The sequence below is a fragment of the Salmo trutta genome, chromosome 39 (assembly GCF_901001165.1).
Source record: "Salmo trutta chromosome 39, fSalTru1.1, whole genome shotgun sequence".
NCBI lineage: Eukaryota > Metazoa > Chordata > Actinopteri > Salmoniformes > Salmonidae > Salmo > Salmo trutta.
Window position 1 is genome coordinate 17,375,055 of NC_042995.1, and position 25,828 is coordinate 17,400,882.

A 25,828-nucleotide genomic window follows, 5' to 3' on the forward strand; every position below is an offset into this window, starting at 1 on the left:
GAACTAATGTTGGATAATTGCTCTGTACTGTGGCTGTTTGGATGACGTTCATGTTTGCCAAAGTTCTGCCTGTTTTCTATGGACTAATGGAAGAATAAACAGACAGAAATACTGTACCATCACTAGAGACTGATAGGTGGACATTTCACTGCAGTGTTCAACAGTGAGCAAATCAGCACAGTCACCAGAGGGGTTTGCCTTTCACCCGTTCTCCAGCCCTACATTTCCAGGAAATCCATTTCAAACGGAGCCGTCAATATCATGACTGATAGCAGACCGCTATCAATAGTAGGTTACATGGTATGTAACAGGTAAAGGTCCAGCACCGGTCCAAAATGTGTAACTTACAATTTGCAGTGCAGGGGATTCTCAAATCAGGTGTATTGTACGTCAAGCAAACATCACCTTGAAAAGCACATTTAGGAGGAGAACCGTTCCACTTTGATATTTTTATCTGCTGAATAGGCCTACCTCAAAATACATAAACACAGCTAACTCTCAACGGTACGCTTACCCAGCTGAGCTGCATAAGAGATAAAGCTGATTTATAAAGTGTGAGATTAGATCTGGTGACACACTCATCAGCACAAAGCCATAAAGTGAGAAAGGGAGAAAAGTGCAAGTCATTGTCTGTGGGATAAAACCGTCACCTTTGTCTGCTTGGTGAAACCTTGAGGGAGTAGAGCCAGTGGCAACACACACACACACACACACACACACACACACACACACACACACACACACACACACACACACACCCACACACAGAGAGAGACAGAGAGAGAGAGAAAGACAGAGAGAGAGACAGAGAGAGAGAGAGAGAGAGAGAGAAAACAAAGATAAGCAGAGCCAAACAGATGAGCCACAGAAGAGAGGGTGAGAAACGGCTAACCAGCCAACCAATTTAATCCACTCTATTGTTGAGGAACATGATTCAGTTTGACTCCAGCTGATAGGCCTAACAATTTAAATTCAATGTTAGACTACATCAACAGATACTGTAATAACTGTTTAGATCATAATGTTACTGCAACAGATCACAAACACTGATGATGGTTAATTCGCATGTTTCCCTCGCCCCCAAAAATGTTCTGATCAAAATGGAGAGAAATGTAATTAATTGCACGATTCACTGAATGAAACTCTGAATTTGTAATGTAATCAGAACAACTGCTTTTTCAAGGAGCCCTTGTTAAATTTAATTGGGGGAGAAAATCCTCTTGTGTCGAAAGAATGAAATCTAATTAAGCCTGGAATCGAAGGAGTCTGCGAACTCTCCTCTACGCCAAAACAAATTTTGTTGATGACAAGTTGAGCAAAAAAAAACAATTCAAAAGCTCCTCTCATAACAACTATAAGTATTAGGGAATGTCACACAGGGCCCAACAACAACAAAAAGCTATGTTGTTGACAGTCGTTCAGAGATGATAGAAAGGTAACAGCGAAAAGAGTCCGTACTCACTGACAGGAAATGTCTTCAGCTCTGTGACATCACTGCTCTAACACCTGAGAGAGAGAAAGAGGACAAGAGCCACGTTAATCCATTTATACGTTGATATCTCTTCTGTATGACAACGTTCACTTCATCTGTTCTCCATGGAAAATACAATCTAAACGCTAACGACGACCAGTTTGGGCCCTGATGGGTGAATACCTAATTCGTTTCCAACATACGTCGATATCAAAGCTCTGTGCGCTGCTGTGGTCAACTGGCGGATCAAACAAAACAAAAGGACATGGCGTTTTGAGACGCAGCTAGGAGCTGGCCCAGAGCATAAGCAGAGCAGATCTAACACACACACACACACACACTCTCTCTGTCGCAGGCTCCGCAGGCCTGCGAACACAAACACGCCACACAACACACACTCATCCATTTTTCCTGCTCAACCTGTTAGAATGAAAGCCAGACATTAGGGCTTTTGTTGCAAGGGAGGAGGATAATTTTACCTAAAAACACAAGACAGTTCTTGCTAAGAGGGAGAACCAGCCCTTCCCAGTGTTCTCACGCCCCTCAGCGCTACACTGTCTCAGATCTATCTGTCTTCCTGGAGCACAGAGAAGGGGAGAGGCAGCGAGTGAGCTTTCTCAGCCTGTGCGTCTGAAAGGACATGGTGACCGTCTTGCCTGGGTGTCACGGCCGTGGCACTGTCTCTCTCACTGCAGCACCGCTAGCGGTGTCATGGTCACTCTGGTACACACATTCACCCTGACACTGGGCAAAACTCTATAGCACACAGACAGACACGGGGGCACAGAAACACACACACACACACACACATGCACGCGCACCCCATTACGGCTGAAATCTCCACAGGAAGTAAACGGTATTAACTGGAGTGACGGTGTCCGTCTATAATAACGACGTGATTTAGCGATAATGACTCCTCCTCGTCATCCACAGGCCTGATCTGGTCGTCTGATCTCACACACACACACACACACACACACACACACACACGTCACCTTGATTAAACATCTCTGTGGTGATAACACACCACGCCGGGCCGAGTGAGGGAATTCATCTGTGCGTCTTCATAAAGGCCTATTAGAGCCATGATTAAAGGATGTTCCCTCGGAGAGGGCGCGACGCTGAAATGATTCCCCCAGCCAAAGAGTGCTGTAATGAGAGTGGTGGGATTTGAAGCTATATACTTCACCCCTTTTTCGCCTGCCCTGGTATTTGAAATACACACTAACCTGACTACGGCTATGCTAGCTATTTGCTAAGACAATGGGTCTAGAACACTTTAGAGCCTTACGTAAGCTCTACTCAAACACAGTCATAAGCAATACAATGATAGCAAGCAGCATCTGACTAGGCCTAAACATTCTGTAAGCCTGCAGGCACAAAACAACAGGTCCACATAGAACAAGGCTTTTCAATTCCAGGCCTCGAGGGCAACAGCTGTGACGTGGCCCCGGAGGCTTGGAATTGAATAGTGCCTTTGGCGGAGGGAACCGTCACGATAAATCTAGTAATGTAGACTTAACTCCAGTGACGAGAAACCTTAGCAATGCCTTCATAAAGTGCCATTCGATGACAGACATGCTAAAAAGGTGTTTGTCTCCTTTTGCTCTCGGCTCATCTGTGATATCGCAGGCCAGGGAGGGAGGGAGGGATGAAAGCGGAGGGCACTGACTGTGAACTGGCCGCAGACATTTTTCTGAAACCTCCGGAACAAAACAGGCAAGTCTTGACAATCTACCCACCACTGAGTCGTCACACAATCAGTTGCAGGAAACCGATCCCTAAATAGCAGTGATTAATCTCTTCATCGCATAAAGTCAGTACACAGAACACAAAGAGCCCCTCTCTCTCTCTCTCTCTCTCTACCCCTTCTCTCTTTCTGCTTAAAAATACTGCTTCTCCCAGCTTTCTTTTGCGTGTGATTTACTGGCAATGTTTAACTGTGGGGCAGTATCTTTTATCGTTACATGATCTGGAGCTGAAAGCTGACAAAATGGAATTTGTGGCGAGACGTGAGCGTCTGTTCTGTGGAGAGACGAGGAAGAGGGGAGGGAGAAGAATCTGTGCGCAGAAATGTTTGCCTAAGTGCAATTCAGATCCTCTCTCTCGGCTTATTCAGAAGAGCCTCTCTGTGTGTTCTATTCCATGAAATCCCTTCTTCCTAGACCTGATGGAGCAAGTCCCATTCCTGGGGAGTGGGCTATCCCACACAATGTAAAGCACAAGAACTGTCTGAAAAGCAACGAACAAAACACAATCCATTTGTGGGATTTAAGAGAGAGCACACCCTCGAGGGACTGTCATCGTGTAACACAAACTGTGTGTGTGTGTGTGTGTGTGTGCACGCATTAGCGCATGGGCGTATGGGTGAGCGTATGGGTGAGCGTGAGCATGATGGTACTGTATGTGTGTGCCATTTATGATTCAGCCCTGTTACTGCTACTCCCAATGTGGCTAGGAGCCAATTCCTACAGTAGCATCATGATGAATCTGAGGGGAGCCTCTCTCCGTCTCCCTCCACTTAGCCTATGGGGCTATCATTCACCGGCTAATTGGACGGACCTGCCTCTGGCCTCAGCTTAACGGTCCAATGCAATCGTTTTTATCTCAACATCAAATCATTTCTGGGTAACAATTAAATAACTTACTGTGATTGTTTTAAATGAAAATGGTAAATATAAATAAAAAATAGCTTCTTAGCAAAGAGCATTATCTCAAGCAAGAATTTTGCTAGAACTCTCTGGGAGTGGTCTGAGTGGGGAGCGGAAAACTGAAGAAAAATACATGTTTTTTATCTTTATTTAACTAGGCAAGTCAGTTAATAACAAATTCTTATTTACAATGGCAGCTTACCCTGGCAACGCTGGGCCAATTGTGCGCCGCCTTTAGGGACTCCCAATCACAGCCGGATGTGATAAAGCCAGGATCCGAACCAGGGACTGTAGTGACACCTCCTGCATTGAGATGCAGTGTCTTAGACCACTGCGCCACTGGGGAGCTCAGAGAGGTTTGGAACGCTCTTTCTTATTGGTCTATTAACTCATTTACCATATGGTGATGTCACCATGGAAGGCCAAAACTCTATCCCACCAAAACAGGCTGAAATGTATTTTTAAATAGCATTATCATAAATTTTACAATTTCACAGTATTATTCCAACCGCATCGTGTAGAAATATATATAAAACCCAGGGAAATCAAAACGCTGACTGCACTGAGCCTTTAAGACACGCTGATGTAACGTTCACTACCGTGGGACTTCATTCATACAGGCTATACAATTGATACTTGGCTACACAAATGAACCATGAGAAGTAGGATGAAGTAGGATGAAGTAGCCTCTAGAGTAGTACACTGATCTGAGGTGAGCTTGGCACCGCTCCTTAATGGTTACAGTTACGATTCAGAGAAAGAAGTGCCTATGGGCAACTTGTACCCGGAGCGCACCACTGTCTGTCTGAGTGAGTGAATGAGAGGACGCAGCCGCCCCGGCAGAGCAGAGCTCCATGGCTCAGTGTCATCCCAACAGCCTTGACAATCTACCAAGACGACGCGTGAAGGTCACTCACAGCAGCCGCCAACGCAGCTGTCACGCCTCTCCCACCCACCGCCCTCGCTCTCTCTCTCCCGCCTGGCCGGCTCTGGGTCGACCAACGAACGACCAACCATTCATACCCTGCAATAATCCTCTCTCTGTACTCCCCCTATTAGCCTAGCTCAGCCTCAACATGGAATTCCATACTACAAGAGATAGTTTAAAATACAAGATGATCACCAAAGTTCATCTACAAGCTAACATTCAACCTAATATAAAGCACAGGGAGAAAGATGGGAGATGTCCATCTGTCTTGATTCCTGTATTACTGTGTTTCGGTGGTTAAAGTTTCCATTAAATGAATCGCCTGTCTCAATCAGTGAGTCAATAAAAGCCCAATCCTGTCAAACTCTGAGGGAGATGTGTGTGTGTGTGTATACGTTTATATGTGTGCGTGTGTGTGTGTATACGTGTATGTATGTGTGTGTGCGCGCGCGTGTGTGTTTGGAGGGAGTGAAGAGCTCTGACAGGTGAGTGATTGAGTGCTTTCATTTCCCCCCAGTGTTGAGATTACACACACACACACACACACACACACACACACACATACAGAGACACACACACACACAGAGAGAGATGTTGTTTCCGCTTCTGGTCCATGCTTAAATTAGCTCTAAATATTTGGATTACACGCGGGAGCTCTCACAGAGGATTTAGCCTGCAGGCCAGGGGGATGTGTGGATGTTTCCATCTTTGAACAAACATAAGATACACACACACACACACACAGGCAAACACAAGCACACCCGCACAAGTATACCCGCACACACAGGCACACACTAGCTCAAACCACAACACAACAACCACAAAACACCAATCCTTCCAAGGCCCACAAGGCCGACTACACTGCAACCCAATCCATGGATGTTATTATGTAGTCTAAGAGTTTCAGTTAGTAGAGGGTGGATACTAACTCCAGACACTGCTCCCATGCAGCCCTGTGAGCTAGTAGAGGTCAGTGCCCCCCAGCCTGAGATAAAGGCGTCTCCCCGTCCTCTCTCCGAGCGCCTGCTTGGGTAGAGGCGTCTCGCGTTACAGCTGTCTCTCAGTGTCATCGTTTAGAGAAAGGGACAATGCCACAAGGCAGGCAGCTAGCCTTTCATGGCGGCCAGGAATAACAACAGCCACTCTGGGGCAGACGGAGGAGAGGAGCGACGATTTCTCTGTTTCTCTGTTTCAACTCCCGCCAAATGGAGGCTAGAGGAGAGATCACCACAGCATGTGTCTAGGCTATCTGTGGAAGGGAATGAGGTCTGAGAGAAAATGGTGGCACATTTTCAACTTTCCATTTCCTTCTCACAGGCCTTTAATGAATGACTTGTTACATGTGGTTCCCTGCTTTTTCCTGCTTGTAGGCTAAGTGTCTTTTAGTTATTGCACAGCACACACGTATGGGAAAAGACGGACGAATCCTGATGGAGAACAGATTGTAGAACATCAAATGAACAGATAGAATCCGTCCATTCTCGGAATAACTCCACGGTGCATCTGTACTAGTCACGCTAGTGTGGATTACTTGAATCCCCCTCTTCCCGAGGCGAAGTTCCTGTTCTGACCTCCAGTTCTAAAAACAGCCAGTTAGCTTCGGGTCAAAGTAATGACTCATCCAATCAGGAGAATGCTTAGGCAGCAGCTCTGTTACAAGGTAGGTTGAGTCAAGCTGAAATCACCATGACATGCAAAGGCCTAATCTATATTGTAGGCTACATTTTACTAGATGAGTAAAAGACAATATAGAAAGTTTAGCACTGGCGGACTTGCCATTAGGCAGAAGAGGCAATTGCTTCAGGCTTCACATCATCATCATCATCATCATTAAGGGGCCTCATGAGCTGGGTATAATAAAAATAAACCTTTTTTTTATTTTTTACAAATTTCCCCGCTTGAGGCACCCCTCACGCTGTGTCTCTTTAAGCTAGAGATATCTGGGTTTTTTACATGGGCTCTGTCCCAATCCACCGCATTCGCCAATGTCTGCCTTCCGCATCTGCGGTGGAAGGTGGCAGAGCTACAGCGGTGTTGGTCAGACAATGAAACATCCCAAAAATCTGTATTCTCATGAAAACATCTGAGGCATTCGAACGTTTTGGGCTACACACTAATATAGAAAGACTCTCACGAACACGATGGTGTTCTCTGTTTTGCGCTACGACCCCCAGAAGTGTCACGGGACTTGTAATGGAAGTGAATAGGGCATTTCCACGTCAAAGGTATACAGGTAATTCCACAGTAAAAAACACATTTTCAAAATCCTGTCCTGAGCTTCCTTTTATCTCTCGTATATAGGACAGACACTTCAAAACATACTTCCTTTTGATTCTGTTTTGTTATGTATGAATCTGTTATTCAACGTGTTTCTATGGACTACTAGATGTAAGGCCAAATTCAATGTTTCATCAAATCATTTTGGTACAGATTTTGTGATACCTACAGGGGTCCTAGAATTCCAAATCAAATGGTATGACCATCTTAAAACAATTCCATATGTTAGCGTAGTAGGAAACCAGGCCCGGGCCCTGGGTATTCAACTCTTACCCTACTAGATCTGGAGCCTGCTGGTTTTCTGTTCTACCAGACAATAATTTCACACACCTGGTGTCCCAGGGCTAAATCAGTTCCTGATTAGAGGGGTACAATGAAAAAAAGCAGTGGAACTGGCTTCGAGGTCCAGTGTTGAGTTTGAGGGCTCTAGGGGGATACAATACGTATATCTTTAGTAAAAAGACAGGTGCTGCTGATAATACTGCCATCGTCGTCAGGGCAGAGGACATGTATCTGATGCTGTCTGGCCAAAAAGAGTATGGCATGTCATACTCTTTTTGGCCAGACAGCATCTGATACATGGGTTACATATAGTAAGACAGAGGGGCGCCGTTTCACTCGCTCGGATGCTTTCTCCAGTGAAATCGTTTCATTCACTTGTGAATCGAAGGAAAGGTGGCGGGGTCACAGTGCACTGTTCGGACGCTGGAATAATTTGGATGGACGTGCGAAGACTGGCCCCCGCCTGGGGCCTCCAAATCACTAAGTACGCCCCTGAAGTTTAGTCCTATTATCTGTGAATCAGCTCTAGTACAATACAACTGACACATGCATCTGTCTGCTGCATGGCTGTAGCCTAGGCCTAAGATCTCTTTACTCCTGCCCTACTCATCCAAATGCAAGCAGGACTGTTTACAAAGAAGACCTTCCACTGTATGGTTACTGCTGACCAACACAAATTAGGCTATTTCATTGCTGAACAGATTCCTTTTTTCCCCCCATCCCTCTACATCCTTGTCAGTTCTTATGGCGCTCAGTTAAAATGTAATATTTAAAATTCTGGCTAGGTTGCAGCAGTCTGCCAGCACAGCTAAAATGAAAAGCCTTAGTGGCAGCAGTGACCACATTTTAAATGCTGGACGATCAATAAATAAAAGGTTGATTGTTGAAGCGCAACCTCAGAGTGTGTGTGTGCCTGTGTGTGCGTGTGTGTTTCCTTTTAACAGCCACCCAGGGGCTACTCCATGCTCCTCAATCCTGCAACCAGCTGTCCTAGTATGATGAACAACATTGACTGTTCCCGGCACCACAACAATACAAAACCTTACACAATTCCCATTCCCACATCCAAAGATATTTCTATCCGCAATGCCAACAACACTTCAGAATTCCCAGCATGTGAGAGATACTGCAGATACGTGAATAGAGCATGCAGGCTGCAAACTATTTTAGTAGAGAATGTAAAAGGGTGATAAGCCAACCAAACAGGCTTAGGCTAGGCTATACTACGATTGGTATTTCCAACAGCGTCCCCATTATCACAGTAGGCAGGGACTCAATCACTGAAGCATTCCAGCCCCGGCACACACAGGCAATATGACAATCTCCCGTAGGGCAAAAAGAAATGGACGGCTCGCTGGTGAAGACCACTAATAGTGGATTGCTCCTTACGCATAGCTTAGGATATACCCTCCTTCAGATGATGTCATTCGAAAGCATCAACCTTGGACCCACTCTGAAGGACTCGCGTTAAGCAGAGCTGTGGTTTATCCGACTCTTTTGTCATAGGGTATCAAGCCATACACGTTTAGCATGGCTACAGACAAGACAGAGCGGCTGGCGTTAAGCAGTAGGCCTAGCTAAGCTACTACTAGGCTATGAATGGAACCATGTTGTTTTGGGGGAAAAGGATAGCCTTCTGTAGCCTATACTTGGCTCAGTTCCTACATCAGTTTGCCTAACCGACGCTCTTAGATCTCATCAGGCTATCAGCATCTTAGATTGAAGTGTGCTCATTCGGGACAGAAGGCAGGAAACTGTAAGGCCTAATACTTGGCTACTGTAAGCAATAGCCTACAGCTGAAATTAAAGACAGGTTTTTGTCTCTGCCTCAAACACCCTCACAAACCAAGTCAATAATCCTGGTTTTCCCTTTGTGACTGTTTTGAGAAAACGGGCTGGATTTATGATACAGTACAAAGAAGGAAGAATGAATCGACAGACAGGCTTTATAGACTTTCTGCAGAGCTCAAGGACTTTGAAAATGAGGCGTTACTTGAGGGAGAAATCAACCTCTTCACCTTGCCAGTGGAACAACAAGCATCCTGACAGACAGACCATGGAAAAAATAACCTTGAGTTTCATCAAGGAAATTCTCACATTGAATGATAAATAGGAAGAAGCCCAGGGGACGGAAAACAAAAAGACCGAAGCAGCTAATCGCCTCCCTTTCTCCCAAACATGGCCTCAGTGTCTTTGGTATTTCAGAAACAAAGTGAACTTGGCGTGACCTGGTTGTACAAAAGGCATTTATGCTACTATCTGTGGAGTCTATGAAAGCACCAATAACACACAGATTATTTGTACGTGTTAAACAAGCCAGACTGCTGTAAAACTGACATCTGCTTGTACCAGTAATGCTCCCCTTGACATAGTTACTTTCGGTTCATGTCACAAACTGAACCAGGCCACCATAGATGCCCATGGTATGTTCTTGCATACTGCCGACATTCATCTTGCATACTACCACCATGTTCGTAAAGTGGATGTGTGGGCTATAACGTAGGCTAGGCTATGTAAAAACGTTACGTCAATACTATATCTCAACTTAATGTACAGCGTGACTAGAATAGCAAAGTGAAGGTGAAGTAGGTCATAGGAGCACTAACAAACCTGCCCTACCAACTGCTGCCGCTAACTTATAGGCCTCGGTCAACAGTTGTGCTAATGAGTATAGACTACACATGCTGCAAGTAACATTTTCAGACATGACAGTTACCATGCACAGTAACAAAGGTTCAATAGCCAACAATAATAATCAGCGTTAGCCTAATTAAACATTTCGCATTTTAAGCCAATTCCTGCATCGCTACAGGGCCATCAATTTCACCACGCATCTTTATAGAAGCCTCTGTCTAGTTAGTACTTGACTTCGGAGAAGTCGTGTGTGAGAGAGCTTGAAGTAAACACAGGGATGGAGGACTCAGTGACAATCCAGCTTTAGGTAATTAGGCTCTGGTTGATTCATTTCACATAACACAAAACAGACTTACTTCTTCTTTAGAGATGAAAACTTCAAATGAGTGTGAACAACTCACAGCCAATATAATGCAGTTCACAGACTGTACCCAACTGTTCGTTCCCATATCCCCAGATCTAAGATCTGTTTACAGAAGCGAATCAATCTCTGTGTAGGCCATACAAAACAACATAAACAAGAAAACCAATGCCAGAAACAAACAATGTAGGCCTTCGTTTCTAGGGTTACAGTAATAAATGCTTCATTACAGTGTCTCACAAACAATGTAGGGAAACATTGAAACTAGCACAAGGAGGTGCAGTATAGGAATATAGCACGCTAATCAAATTCAAAGAGTGGTAGCGTTGATAGCAACAAACTGTTTGATTGTTGACTGGATAACCATCCTCATCTCCTTTCAAAAAGACAAAAAAATGGTGGACACCAAAGCAGGCACGTTCCTCTAACATTATTAGCCCTAATTTCAATAGTACAGGATTAGACAGAATAGACTTGTGTGCATATGGGATTGTCTGTAGAAAAGCTGTCCAAGTTTTGTCCGTTTCAGCACCCCCAGACACAGGGGCTCCTAAACCTAATTTCTCCTAATCAGCTTAGTCAATAGCAACCATTTGGTGCAACGTTGGGTAGACATGCAAATAGGGCTTAAACATGCCTATCTTTAATTCCTGAATGTTCAAGTCAAGCGGAAGTCCTTTTTATCTCCTGGCAAAGAAAACAACATTCTGTGGGGGGGAGAGAGAGAGAAAGAAGGCAAGGAGGAGAGAGAGAGAAAGAAGGCAAGGGGGGAGAGAGAGAGCGAGAGAGAGAGAGAGAGAGAGAGAGAGAGAGAGAGAGAGAGAGAGAGGTGGGGGACTACAGTTACATTGTTTTGCTTCTCTTGGCCAGGCATGGAGACATCCCTGATTTGAGTATGCTTGAGGTAGCACAGTTTGCTTCCATTTCAAACCAACATCACAAACAAGCCCTGACAGATTTGTTCTCTCTCACTCACATTATGGGGAAACACACAGCAACACAAGTATATTAGTGCTCCTCTGCCCTGTTCTGCTCTGTTCACACACACACACACACACACACACACACACACACACACACACACACACACACACACACACACACACACACACACACACACACACACACACACACACACACACACACACACACACACACACACAAAATAAGCTAACAATAGACGTTTGTAATAGCGGTGGAAAAATGGGAGAGACTGTTCCGTTTCAATTCACTGATACCACTAATGGCTTCTTAGCAGCTCCATGAAATCAAGCAGCTGTCATGTCCATGCATCAGCACAGGGAGAGGAGAGGAGCCATTCCCAGAAGGAAAAAGGCATCGCGCCTCCCTCAGCAAGGATGTTTGGCTAAACATCTGCTCCTGTGCACTTTAGCTTGCAGTAAATATCGAAACAAAGAGGGTGGGAGGTGAAATGATTAGATTTCCTATCACAAAGCATTATTGTTGTTGTTTTTTTTGTTTTTTTTACAACAACTGCTTGTGAGACGGCAACTGAGATCCATTTTAAAGACTATCCCACAGGGATGTGGTGGATGGATGCTCACCAGAACAACTGGTGATGAGAGTATAATCTCTAGTGTGACAGGAGAGTCTTTGATGATAAACTAAATGGTTTGTTACTTTTGGTAGCCTACGTTTGGAATCTTTCCTCCACTATAACCAACAAAACACACAAATGAATCCATGGCATGTTATAACATGGTAATAAAAAAACTCAAATTCAGCCTACTGTCATCACTACCTACTGTCTCTGTCACACCTCTGCCATCTTCTCAGAAATGAGCTTTTACAATGACGAGACGGTGGATAAAGACTAGGCAACATATTGTTCAATAGTGCATACCACTTATGGCATGACAATTAGGCCCAGACCTATAGTCACCTAAGGTGAACTTTGTGTTATTACCGGTAGATAAGCCAAGGCACATTATCTTTGCCTTTTATTTGTAAACAAGTGTCAACGACTCCCACATTGCAAAGGGGAGTAAGCAAACGAGAAAAGTGGGGAAAGGGGAAAAGTTGTCATTTGTATAAACATCCATAGCTGTTGATCAATGTCTAAACGTATTAGACTACTTGGCTATTAGTCCATTCAACAATATTTAAAAAAAAATGCAATAACAAAAAGTATGATGATATACCATGTTTATTCTAAACGATTATGAATAACCTATTGCCTAATTCCAGCGGTTGAACGTTTAAAACACATGTGTGCTATTCATGTTATTGAATAAAAGTGGTGTGATAAATAACACCTTTATCAAAGTGTCATTGATAAACTAGAAAAAGTGCATGTAGAAAATACCTAACCAAGTCCAGTGAGAGAGAAAAAAAATCGAGGTTAAAAAGGCAGTTAAAAAGGCATGCCATCTCCACCTGTCACTACCGTATTAAAACACACCGTTTGTGTATTTTGCGCTTTCAAAAACACGTATCCGATTATTTTTTGTTGCAACACTGTATAATATCACAGTAACATTGTAGCTGAACCCCACTCTTCTTCAAACGTTAACACCAAATTGTTACAACTCAAGCCTTTCCAACCACAGGCTAACGTTGGCTACATTTTCCTTAAACTTCACATGACGTCATCGTGTACATTTCTTTCCCGACTCTAGTTTAAACTTTCTCTGTGTAAAAACATGGACACGTTCCTTCACGCGTGGGGTGCTTGGGGAATTTAAATCAACCAAGATGGCGAAAAGCTTGTTGTTTGGAAGGGCAAGAAAAATGGAGGATATTGTAATATACACAAAGGGATACATTTCAACAACTCGGCCAGGCAGCAGCTGCTTCTTATTTTGAGGAAGCGACAAAAGATAGCTTCAGCCAGTTGTAAAAAGAGCCTGAAACTCGACCAAAAAAAACCATCAAACTGATTTTTACTAATAAGATATGTAATTTTACCTGGCGAACCATAACACAATCTGTTGTATAGTTAAATGAAGTATTTATGTTTATGCTTACTAATTATTTTATTTTCGCCTTGAAGAGCTATTAGCTGGCTCGGATTTTGCCCCGTCTGTAAACGGACAGCTAAATAGACCAAAGGTAGCTTGTGCTCCGTACCTTCATTGACTCCCACATCGTTCCTTTAAATGTGCACAAAAAATACTAGCCAACTTATGTACAACAGCGGGTAGAAACATATTCCAAAAAAGTTTTCCTCAACTAAAATAAAACCGTTTTTATTTAAAAAAAACAACAAAATAAAACAGTTCAATTAAAGCGCACGAGAGAGGACACAAAGACGATCCCGACTATCAGGTCACAACTAGCTTGATCTGAGCAACGACAAAAACACTCCCGTTTCACCCAGAAAACTACTTTGGTGTAGCCTATTGTTTTACCATGCAGTAAAAGCGCACATGCCGATTGCTTAGAATAACATTGTATCTATTTGATAAGTTTCTATCAATCTGCAGTTGACGATTGAGGGACACACGCAGTAAGCAAAGAAACTACAGCTCGCCTCGCGAAACAAATCAAGCCAGCTACATCGCTTGTTCTATGATATAACAGACCGTCTTCTTTACCCCCACCTTGAAATAAGAGGACACTTACCTTTAGTTTCGATACTAATACTTATTTCCAACGGGATTTTGTTTCAAGTAATACTTCGTGTAGCCTTCTAGTCTCTTTTCGATTTCGTTTTGAAAGAGGCCGGTAACAGATGATAAAGAAAGGAATTGGGCAGTAATTGAGTCTCGGTGTGAGTGAGTGTGTGTGTTAGTTACTAACGGCAGATTGAAGGAGACTCTTCTCAAGGTTTATTCAGCTCCACTTCAAGGAACCAATGTGACGTCAGTTTACATGCTGCCACAAAAGAAAACTTGTATTTGACATTAACAGAGATCAATGTTTGTTTTAATTAGGAAAACAATAGTACACTACGTTTAGACAGTTGAACTATGATTAGGGCTACACCATATGCTAATGTGACAGGGGGAAAAAAAACAAGAACAAACAAAAGCATCTATTGAGTTGATTCAAGGATGAGGAATCTTATTGGCTTGTTTTGTTTGTTAATTTTTTTTAAAAAGTTTTGTAATTGATTATTCATCATCATTGATATTATTAATAGATGACCTGCATAAGGCAAATCATGTATGGAATGACTGAAACTTCTCAAATTAGAATATTTACTTTCAGTGCATGTTCCATAGGCTAGAGATCAACTAGTCACATTAATGTGATTCCAAGTATCAGGGACATAAACATGTTGTCTATGGAAATGCTATAATAAAACATATTTTTTTGAACTGTGCATTGCTGTTTTAAAACGCATGCATGAGTGGAATTGGAATGAATGCTCAAAATGTGTTTGGTCATCATTTGTGACATGTGATGCTCAAATTGAGTTAATATTTAATATTAACTCTCACATTGTGTCTTTCCTAATCTTGGGACAGGATAAACAGTGGTACTGCTGCCCAAATCGTTATGTGTGTTTTCATAATCTGTTTAGGTTTATAGTGACAGATGAACCCTCAAAAGATAATCCTAAATGTGATCAAAGTATCCCCTTTATGTCACTTCCAATGATTTACAGCTAGAATAAGTGGGAGGTACTTGTGCAAATGTTGCCTTTTGGTTTTCAAACAGAACGCACTTGCAAAACAGAAAATCCAGGGGAGAAATACACAGATCTTTTCCTAAGGAGAAGATCAATACCATTGCATGGCAAAGACACAACAGCCATCTGTGTGCCTAATTGTATGCTCTATACCTCTGTCTCTGAACACATAATAAGCAACAGGCTGAGCATGGGCCCTGTGACCCAGACAAGGTTTAAATCAGTCAGACGGGGTGCAGGCAGCCAGATTATTTCATTGAACTGGAAAACAACAAGGGGAGGAGTGGTTAAAAACGGAATGGGTACAACTGCTCTGCTCTGTTAACATGCCCCTGGCCCCACCCTTAATTTGTTTTGCTGTTTTCACATGTTGAGCTGAAATTTCACATGTGAAACCATATTTTCACATGTATAAAATGTAGACTTCACATGTTAACACCACCTTTTCACATTTGAGGAGAATGACATGTTTTCACCTCACAGGTGAATTGCCGTTTCAGGTGACATTCGCATAGAATTTTTTTTTGGCGGTTTCACATGTTATAAACGTGCACATGTGAAAATTTGCTGTGTAGTTCTATGTGAAAAACATTCACGTGAAAATGTACTTACACATGTGGAATTGCGAGTTTAAATGTGAAATTCAATCATGTTTAAAGATCTAATTTGCAGGTTCGCACGTAAAAAAAAACTCCATGTGAAAATCTCACTTTCACATGTGAAATTGCATTTCCACATGTGGAATTGCATTTTCACATGTGAAAACATTCACATGTGAAAATCACATTTGCAGTTTCATATGCGAAAACGTCCACATGTGATTGTTTTCACCTAAACTTGAAATTCCACATGTGAAAGTGAGATTTTCACGTGAACGTTTTTCACATATAAAACAGCAAATTCGATTTTTGCATGTCATTGCTTTTCAAATGTGAGCTTGCAATTCTACATGTGAAAGTCAAAATCAAATGAATAGTTTCACATGCAAGAAAACTACACATGTGAAAGTATTTAGCAAATTCACATGTGAGGTTGAATAATGTTATTCTCATCACATGTGAAAAGATGTTGCAATAGCAATGTTGCAGTGACAATGTTTTCACTGGTGGAATTACGGTGACCACATCTCAAAAACCCAAATGCGGGACAAAGGAATGATTTTGCAGGACATTCGCGGAACAGTGGACAGAATAAAACATTTTCGGACAGGTTAATGGGTCACGTTTAAATGGCGACTTTGTGTTAAAGGGGCATTCCTTAGTTGCTACATCCATTTTTGGACTTATAAATTAATGATATGTACCCATTGATTCTTGAACAATGTAACGTATTTTGCCTCATCAGCTTAGTTCAACTTAGTTCGATGGTCTGTCCTTGCATCCATAACATAGTCTACGGATTTGAGAGTGGTTGCATTTCTCCAGCCCCATCACTCAGCTTTTTACTGAAACTGTTAATGTTTCAATTAAGGATTGCCACTATAAATACCTTCAGTAGAGTAATAGTGTTATTATATGATACAATCCTCTAGACTGAGTTACTTTTGTGCCATTAATATCAATGAAAACTTCTGAAGTCGAGGGGGGGTTCAAGATGGAAAAATGTGGAAATGAAAATGATTAAATGCACATGTGTTTTTTCCCCCCATGTGATTTTTTTCATGTGTTTTTGTTGTTGTAAGGGCACCCTCACACCATATAGATGCTAACCACTCAGAGGATGAAATGAGGAAATGAGAATAAAATAGAGTGCTTCCTTTGTGTCACTTAAGGCAATATCTATGTATCCCTATGTATCACAAGAGAGCAATAATATTGTGCATGATTTTCAATGTTAGTTTGAAAAGAGCATTCATTTAAAGGAGTTGTAATTAGGTGATATCTAGGATGCATTACTATAACATTATCTAAACTCTGAAAATGACTATTGAAATCACCTAAATGCAAATCATTTGCGATAATAATCTGTCTCTAAAGGAAAACTCATCTACACTCAAGGACAAGCACCAAGCACATGGCAATGAACACAGTTAAAAGAAATGTGAAGGTCCGTGGACAGTCCCCCCTAGCTGAATTTAGAGGATGGCCACCGAATGCCCTTATTCAGCTATTGAAACATAAAGCCATTTTATAAGCTCCTTCTCCATGCTCTTTGGCCATTGATTTTCCTTCTCCCCCTCCTCTCCATTACCTGTTGAGATGGGGGTTGGTTGCTCCTCACACACACAGTGCTGTGGCCAGTAGCAACGGGTGAATTATCCCTCCCCCGCATCATCATCAGCAGCCAGGGACTGACAAGACATGAGAAATGACAGTGGCTGTGTTTTTCATACTGTAGCAGCAAGATGCAGGGAATTTTAATTGCGCTGGAGAATCTTCATTAAAGAGAGCACAGGGGGCGGGTATGCGGGGTTAGTGGTAGTGTATGGTGGAGGGATGGGAGGGAGGGAGAGGGGTACACCTCTCTGAGATGCATCATTAAAAGAAGAAGCACTCTTTGCCTGCCCGGGTAGCCTGGATGGGTCCTCTTCGCATGCACTGAGAACGTTGCCCCACTTGTAACATAATAAGTGCCAGAACGATGACTGCAATGCGAGCAAGCACACTTCAGAGTCGAGAGGGGAGGGGGAAGGGCAAACAGGTTGTCTGTCTATGTCTTGATTAGAAAGTATAATGAGCCACTAAAATAAACTGCTAAAGAAGATCTCTCCGGAGACTGATGCAAAACAAATTATAATGTGGGGATTTGGATTTCATTATTATTGTTCTATTAGTCCAAGGAAAGACAGGGACACCCATCAGGAGAGAGGGGAGCGGGGAGCTGTGCTTGCATTGCATTTATTGATTTTAGCCTGAGACACATTCAGGGAATACAGATTCATCTTCTCTGTAGCTTACACTAAACCCCACTCACTCCCTCCTGGTTTCCATTAAACACAGAAACCTTCCAGCAACACAGAGGAGTTTAATTTCAACGACACACATTTTCTGTGAGAGCTGAAAACAAGGTCCTCGCTCTTTCTCTCTAACTGAAAAACTGGCCCTAAGGTTGTCTTTCAACATAATTGAATTAAAGTCCTCTTGTTATGCCCCACATAAAGGCACTGAATGAATAAATAGCCACTAACTGAAATTAAGAGAAAAGTCTCTTTATATTTCTGCCCCTGAACAAGGCAGTTAACCTATTGGAGTTAACCGTCATTGTAAATAAGAATTTGTTCTTAACTGACTTGCCTAGTTAAATAAAGGTTAAATAAAATAAAATAAATATTGTGTTATTTCAATACAGACAAGCACAGTTGATACCTTGTACTCCTTTCATTTAAGTCCACCACCAGTACTACACTAGTGGTGCTTTTAATCTACCGTATTAAATCAATTTACAGAAGCCGTAAATCTATTAGCTCTATCGTGCTAATTTCTGTCTCGTTTGTAACATTCCTCCAATAGCCTACATCTTCAGTAAGCCAAGAACTGGTTGGATTGGGAAACGTAATGATTAAGAAAGTCAATGAATCGAACTGTATTGTTGTAACACCAAGGGACTAATAAAGAACATAATAACACATTAGTTATGTCAGACAAGTTGTTTACATACAATATTCCTTTTTAAGATCCACATTTGCATTTCAAATATCTAATGAATGCATTAACATACAAACACGATTTGAAAATGCATCGAAGCTCAACCCTCAACTATCCTAGCTTAGTGTTGTGCTGCGAGCAATGCCTTGGCTTAGACCTACTCATTCACTGTCATGAAATTCTGCAATTAAGCGAGATGAAAACAGAGCTATTGATCAGTGTCTTCCAACCACTGGCTAAGAGGGGTTTGCAATAATGTAATGGTAGCCAGAGCCAGTGATGCACACCACTCCACTTTTGAACACTGGGAGCTGCAGGCAGCAATGCTAGTCCACACTACCACAAGTGGCTCATGGGAATTCATTGTGACAGTGAAGAATGCATTAACCCTTGAACCGGGCACAAGGCCGGCTACAGTAGGCGGGTCAGAGGATGTTAGAGATGAGATGCTTTTGTGCCTTGAGTATTTTTGGCACCGCAAAGGCTTTCAGTCGTCCATCACACCGTCTGTCACTCATAGGAGAGAGAAGAAGGAGAAAGGTCAGGTACAATATACTGTTGATAGAAAGCCTCTTAGGGTCTTATTCACAGCATTGTAACAACGTAACAGGGATTCACAGATTCAAGTCAAAAACACTTGGATTCATGTTGCTCAATAAAACTATGTTTACTGTGTAAAACAAACATAAACTAATCTGTCTCCATTCAAAATTGTTTCCTCTTAGCACAGGCAGAATGTGGGTTTTTCCAGATTTCCAGGTTTGATTGAATAAGGCTGTAATCGTTTCATGATGTAATCCAGTAGAGAGAAATAATTTACAATCATCAGGATAGCAGCCCAGTAAAGAATGACTCATTATTTCAGACACACTCTCATACGCTGTCATACAGGGAGAGAGGGAAAGAGAGGGAGAGAGAGAGTGACACGGTGACAGAGAGAAAGAGAGAGAGAAAGAGGGAGAGAAAGAGACATTTGCACACACACACACACACGCACACACACACACACACACACACACACACACACACACACACACACACACACACACACACACACACACACACACACACACACACACACACACACACACGGTGAGCTGCTGCTTCCTTTGTGGGAGGGAAAGCAGTCATTAGTGCCAGGAAAGTAAAGAAACAAGTCATGGCCTCAGAATGATGCATCTCTTCACAGAGAGAATGAGATCACGGCAAAATGTCACCATCATCTCAGCGAAGCAGCAAAATGGCCCGGAATCAAATAAAAACACATCTTCACCCGGCCAAATGTGTGTGCAAACATACCACTGGATGTCAGCAGTTTTCCGTTTGCTAAAAGCACTCAAAACGGACAAAGGTTGCATCCGAAATGGCACCCTATTCCCTATATAGTGCACTACTTTTGACCAGGTTCCACGCGGTCTATTCCCTATGCAGGGCACTCCTTTCAATCAGAGACAGGTTCTCTTATCAAAGGTAGTGCACTATTTAGGGAAAAGGGTGCCATTTCGGATGTACTCTGTGTTTACCTTAGGCAAGTGCAGGACAGAGGTAAAAATAGACGCTGTTTGTTTGGGGAATGTTTGTGGACAGGGAGTCTTATCTGTCATTAGGCTGACCGTGCGTTCAGCTACAGAGATGACATAATCTACTCATACTAACAGGACACTAATTCCGCAACCTGCCTACGTCATATCCTCTTGTCTACATGGCAGGTACTCATTATGGAGAAAGGCAAACATACTGTATCTGACAGGAATTACAGAGACAGTACATTTCCTTTTCTATGGTTTCTACAGTCTTTGGCCGGGTATAATGACTTTTTAAATGCTAATGTTGTATGTTACTTTATCTGAAGAAAGTGGGAATTATCTAAAGGAGGAAGAAAAACATTGGCAGGGTTGATATGGAGAAAACATTTGGTGGAATATGGATCTATCAAGAAAAGAAGACCCTGCAATATTCTGTTTCTCTAGAAATAAGATAGTTGTTTGTCATGGGAGGGTTAGAAACACAACCTTGAACAGCAGATCAATTTTCAGTGATTTGCTTTCAGCTTTAGTGCTTGCCAATGTTTGTAAAGCTAATTTCATTTGATAGAGCCTTTAGGGGGAATTTAAGTTATTGTTTGGCCAACACATTTTAAACATTAAATCACTGGATATTATAAACCCATATAGTCTTCAGAAATATCTCTGTCAAAACTGGCACCATTGCAAAATTGCACTTTTTTTCTTTCTCTCTCTCTCTCTCTCTCTCTCTTGCTCTCTCTCTCTCTCTCTCTCTCTCTCTCTCTCTCTCTCCCTTCCTCCATCCCTCTCTTGTCTCTCCTCTGTCTCTTTGTACTCGAACACTGCTTCACCAAAGCTGTGTTTATTTTATTCATGTTTTTCAACAGCTCATAACATTCTTCTGCAGGTTGAGTTTTTTATTCCTATCATGCACCTATTTTATACAGTGTGTTCAAGAGGATGAAACGTGGCATTTCATGGCACGGATTTCAGAATCGAGATAAAACTGTGATCTAGTAGGGTTTTGTTGTGACATTTCGTGCTAGTTTTCAAGGTTGATTATACCACTATTCTAATGCATCTTAGAGAGGCTATTCATTTCTCACACACACAGCTCACTTCACCTCATTTCAAACATATACACCTTATTCACGTTCGTTTCCGTAACACAGATAGTATTCAGTCTGTGCATCATTCAACTTCTACTCTATGTAGAAATACTCTGCATTTCTCTGGACGTGCACAGTACGAAAACTCATCAGCACAGAGGCAGAATAGACTATGGGAACATTGTCCTTTGCTTACAGGATGTTTCCACATGAATGACACCAGACATGGAAGGAAATAGCTTTGGAGAAGAGAGAGAAACATTCATCGCCCACAGAAAAACGAGCCTCACGTTCTCATGTTTCACAGCTCTCCTTTTGTCTGGATATTACCACACGTTTCTACAGTCTCTTCTCTATCGTGTTTCCCCAGTTGGCTGATCCCCGAGGACATGTGGGAGTTCACCTCTTAGTCAGATGGCCGTTCCGTCTACTCCACTGTAATACTGTCCTTCATAGAAAGAGTAAAACTAGAGAGATGTGTGATGTTCACAGCTTTGTAATAGACCCCCAAAAAATATCCTATAGCCTATTTTTCATTGATGTTTGCTGAAGGACGAGTTTCTAACTACTGAGCGTAGATATCATTTACTCACACATCTTTTCAACTGTAGGCTTTTGTCAAAAACAACAGAAAAGAATCTCTCTTAACCGTTCGTGTCAGACCCAGAACACAGTCTTGTGTGACCGAGCTTCTTTAGTCTTGTGTTGTGCTAATGGTGGTGTGTCACTGTATGTGTATTAATTAATGGTGGCAGGTCGCTGCTCCTCGAGGCAGCAGCATTGAGGCAGACGTTTGGACTGCCCTCCATGACGCCTGCCTGGTCAAAAATAGGCCACAACACACACTACAGTAATGATCGCAACGGTGACATCATCACTCCTGTGGGTGTGTGCGTGTGTGCGCGTGTTTGTGTGTGTGTGTGCTCCTCTCAGACAGAGCTCATCTGAACAAAGAGCAGCAGGGACGAGACAGGGGAGAAGGACTGAGAGAGGGTAGGCTAAAGTAGATGACATCTGGCACGATGTGTCTGGGGAGAATAAAGATGGAAAAAAATGTCTAAGGATTTAACTGTTTTCAAGGCCTCTGAGCTCGGACGAAGGTTTCTTATGATTCCATGTAATGAAGTGTGATTGACTGCTTGATTTATTAAAACCTTCTAATGAAAGCTTAAATTAAAGGACCTCCCCTAGCTGTCATGGTGGCTTTATATCAACCTAACAGCGGTCTTCTTTATTAGTGCTTTAAGTGTATTGTCTTTGTAATTGTAATGACTTGGCGTCTCAAAGGATCCATTTGAAAACAAGATATCTCATCCCATAGGGTTTCTCTAGGTTGATTTAATTTTTTTTCAAATGTGTAGATTATTATCAATGGAGTATATAGTCATTTATTCTCAAGAAATCACTATCTATGTAATTCCTTCCAATTAAAAAGTCCCTAAAGTTCTAACAACATTGAAGCAACATGTCCTATTTGGATCGCTTATAACATTCCATCGCCAGGGCTAATGTTCCGAGTTCAGGTGATTTGGACTTGAGGCATATTCAAACCCTTCGTGAATCCCGTTCACACTGAGGTCGTGTAGTGCTCTTCTCTAATAAAGGATCCCTTTGTGGCATATTCACGTGTGTCCCTCCAGGAACAGAGTCAGTGAGAGTAGAGGGCCAAGAGATTCTCAAGACCTGGAGCAGCCGTGGGAAAGAAAGGCTGTGGTGGAGGAAAAGCAGAAATGTCTCAGGGCATTCCTGTGTGATTACACCACTGGAGAAGTCCAGACATTCTTAGAGCTAGCCTGTGTCTAAGGGCTCTCTAACACTCTTTAAGACTTATAATATAGCTTGTGTTTCTATAGCGCACCAATCTGTAACTCAGTAACAGTTTGTTGCAGTTTGCACCAAACTAACATTTCATCTATCCGAGAGTCTGGTGAGACATTGGCTGATTGATTATGCAGGATTAGAACTGACAAAGCAACATAAATGTAGCATTATTCCCTTTTCTTTATCTCTCTTGGTTGAAAAGTAGACATTTGGCCTGCTATTAGACCACTACCCTCTTCGATGAGATAGAAATTGAGAGTGACAGTTCAGTGTCTCTGAAGTAGTGTGGATCAAGTTTCCACACTGGGCTTCACATTATAGTTTTGCCTACATGCCCACAAGCTAAACTGTTCCTATGCTGAAAGACTTGCTGATACCCCCAACGGAAAATGTAAAAAAAATCTCCTCCTCTTTCAAAGTAAACATGAATGAAAAATGGCTCCAAGGAATGTTCTTTTGTTGTTCAATAAGCGACATCGGGGGAGGAGAGCACATGATGACGTGAATGGAAGAGTAAGGGCTGAGGCCAGCTGCAACGGTAGACTAGATGTGAATCTCAATTATATTTCCTTAGTTCCTTGCGTCCTCTCTCCTTGCCTCCTTCTCAAAATGCATTGGAGTAATAAAGATCAGAGGGGAGGAAGCTTGTGTGCTTTGAGAAGGAGACAAAGAGGGAGGATGTGAGGAATCAAGGAAATACAATTGAGACTCACCCCAAAGCCACTCGTTTCATCGAGCCTTGCACTTCATCAGGACACTAGGTCATGTGTCCTTTTTTGTCAGCCATTAATCTGAGGCACCACTCTCTCCTTGACCTCAAGCTATTAGCCTTGTGCTGGATTTACACCTGATCTGATCGCCACGCCATCGGCCCGTGGAGTTAGTAATAACGGCACACTCTGTGGATGGGGGTGTATCGGTCAAGCATCTTGTTGACCTTGGCTTCTACATATTCATCTGTTGTAAAGCAATACGGTTAACCGTGTTCACTCCTCCATTCAGCACCTGACCTCTGACCTCCAACATTATCCTTCACATACCCTCCAGTTCACAACCCAGCTTGTTTAGCTCATCGTGGTTTACCATCTGTAGGACTTTTCTTAAAACAACAATTCAATGTTGACATTGAGATGTATTTATTTGAAGTGGAAAAGAATACAGATCTCAGAATGAGAGAATTATCTGAAATTGTCCCAATTAAATGGAATATTCTGAGGCTTTACTCTAATGAACAATTCATTAAATTAATTGCACCATATTGTACAAAAGATGCATAACGTATAAATGCAAATGAATAAAAAAAATTACTGTATTGACCTTGTGATTCATTTTTTCCTTGACTTCTTTCCATTAGAAGGTCTACAAGACCTTTTATGTCAATTATTCAAATAAAGCTCATTAGAGCTGTTGGCAAAGGCATTAATTACCTTGGTGACAAAACAAACATGCCTGTAACATCCAAATAATAGAAGAGCACAATCTGTTTTACAAGGTGGTTGGATTCAAATGTTAGATGATGCGCCCCCTAGTGTCTATCCCTATGAACAGCTCATGAGTGTGTGTGTGGACAAAGATGGCGCTAGTAGTCATAGAAATAGAATCCATAGACTGAATGCATTCAACCAAAATGTGTGTTTCACATTTAACCCTCTGAGTCAGAGAGGTGCTGGGGGCTCCCTTAATCAACCTTCACATAATCAGCACCCAGGGAGCAGTTGTTGGGGGTTACCCGCCTTGTCCAAGTGTATAATGGCAGATTTATCAACCTTGCCGTCTCAGGGATTCAAACCAGCAACCATTCGGTTACCGGCCGGACGCACTAAACCGCTAGGCTACCGGCCACCCCAATTAAATTAGGGAGACATGAGATGTAGTAGCAATCGCTGCCTGAATCATCAATGGTAAATTAGCAACTATCATAACACTTAGCTCAGTATGAATCCATATAGACTCCTTCATCATAATCGTCATCATCATCATCATCAGTGGCTTCTTTAGACTTGTGAAGTCGAGGAGGATGGATGTAAATTATTTGAAAAAGAAAAATCTGCTTTTGGGGACGTTTAAAAAAAAAAATGTTTTTACCAGAACCGGCTGGGTTTGAGACATATATTATGAATTATATATATATTACAGTTTGAACCAAAGTAGGTTATTATATCATATACTATATAATAAAATATAGATATGTATTATAAGGTTTTTCATCCTCTCTGTTCGAACTAAAGAGGAGGACGGAAAATAGCCATCCTCACATATAGGTTGATTCTGTTGAGACTATTGACCATTGCAAAACTGTAAATAAAACATAAATATAAACACAACATGCAACAATTTCAAAGATTTTACTGAGTTACAGTTCACATAAGGAAATAAGTCAATTGAAATAAATTCATTAAGCCCTAATCTATGGATTTCACATGACTGGTAATACAGATATGCATCTGTTGGTCACAGGTACCTTAAAAAATGTAGTCAGTATCTGGTGTGACCACCATTTGTCTCATGCAGTGCGACACATCTCCTTTGCATAGAGTTGTTGATTATGGCCTGTGGAATGTTGTCCCACTGCACTTCAATTGCTATGCGAAGTTTCTGGATATCGGCA

The 25,828-nt window shown here is 42.2% G+C and overlaps 1 protein-coding gene across 14 annotated transcripts in view; it reads right to left on the bottom strand.

The window, feature by feature from the left end:
* The window catches only part of LOC115179602 (bromodomain adjacent to zinc finger domain protein 2B-like), a 70,077-nt gene extending 55,670 nt beyond the window's left edge, over nucleotides 1-14,407 (bottom strand). For 9 of the 14 annotated variants that reach the window (XM_029741229.1, XM_029741226.1, XM_029741228.1 and 6 more), the window contains exons 1-2: nucleotides 14,190-14,405; nucleotides 1,463-1,506 (exon numbers count right to left, since the gene is read on the bottom strand). The gene's annotated coding sequence lies outside the window, so the exon portion shown is untranslated. Of the gene's footprint in view, nucleotides 1-1,462; nucleotides 1,507-13,694; nucleotides 14,059-14,189 lie in introns of those variants that run through there. The other 5 variants (XM_029741220.1, XM_029741217.1, XM_029741215.1 and 2 more) reach the window with 3 other exon arrangements.
* Between the last annotated feature and the right edge of the window lie 11,421 nt (nucleotides 14,408-25,828).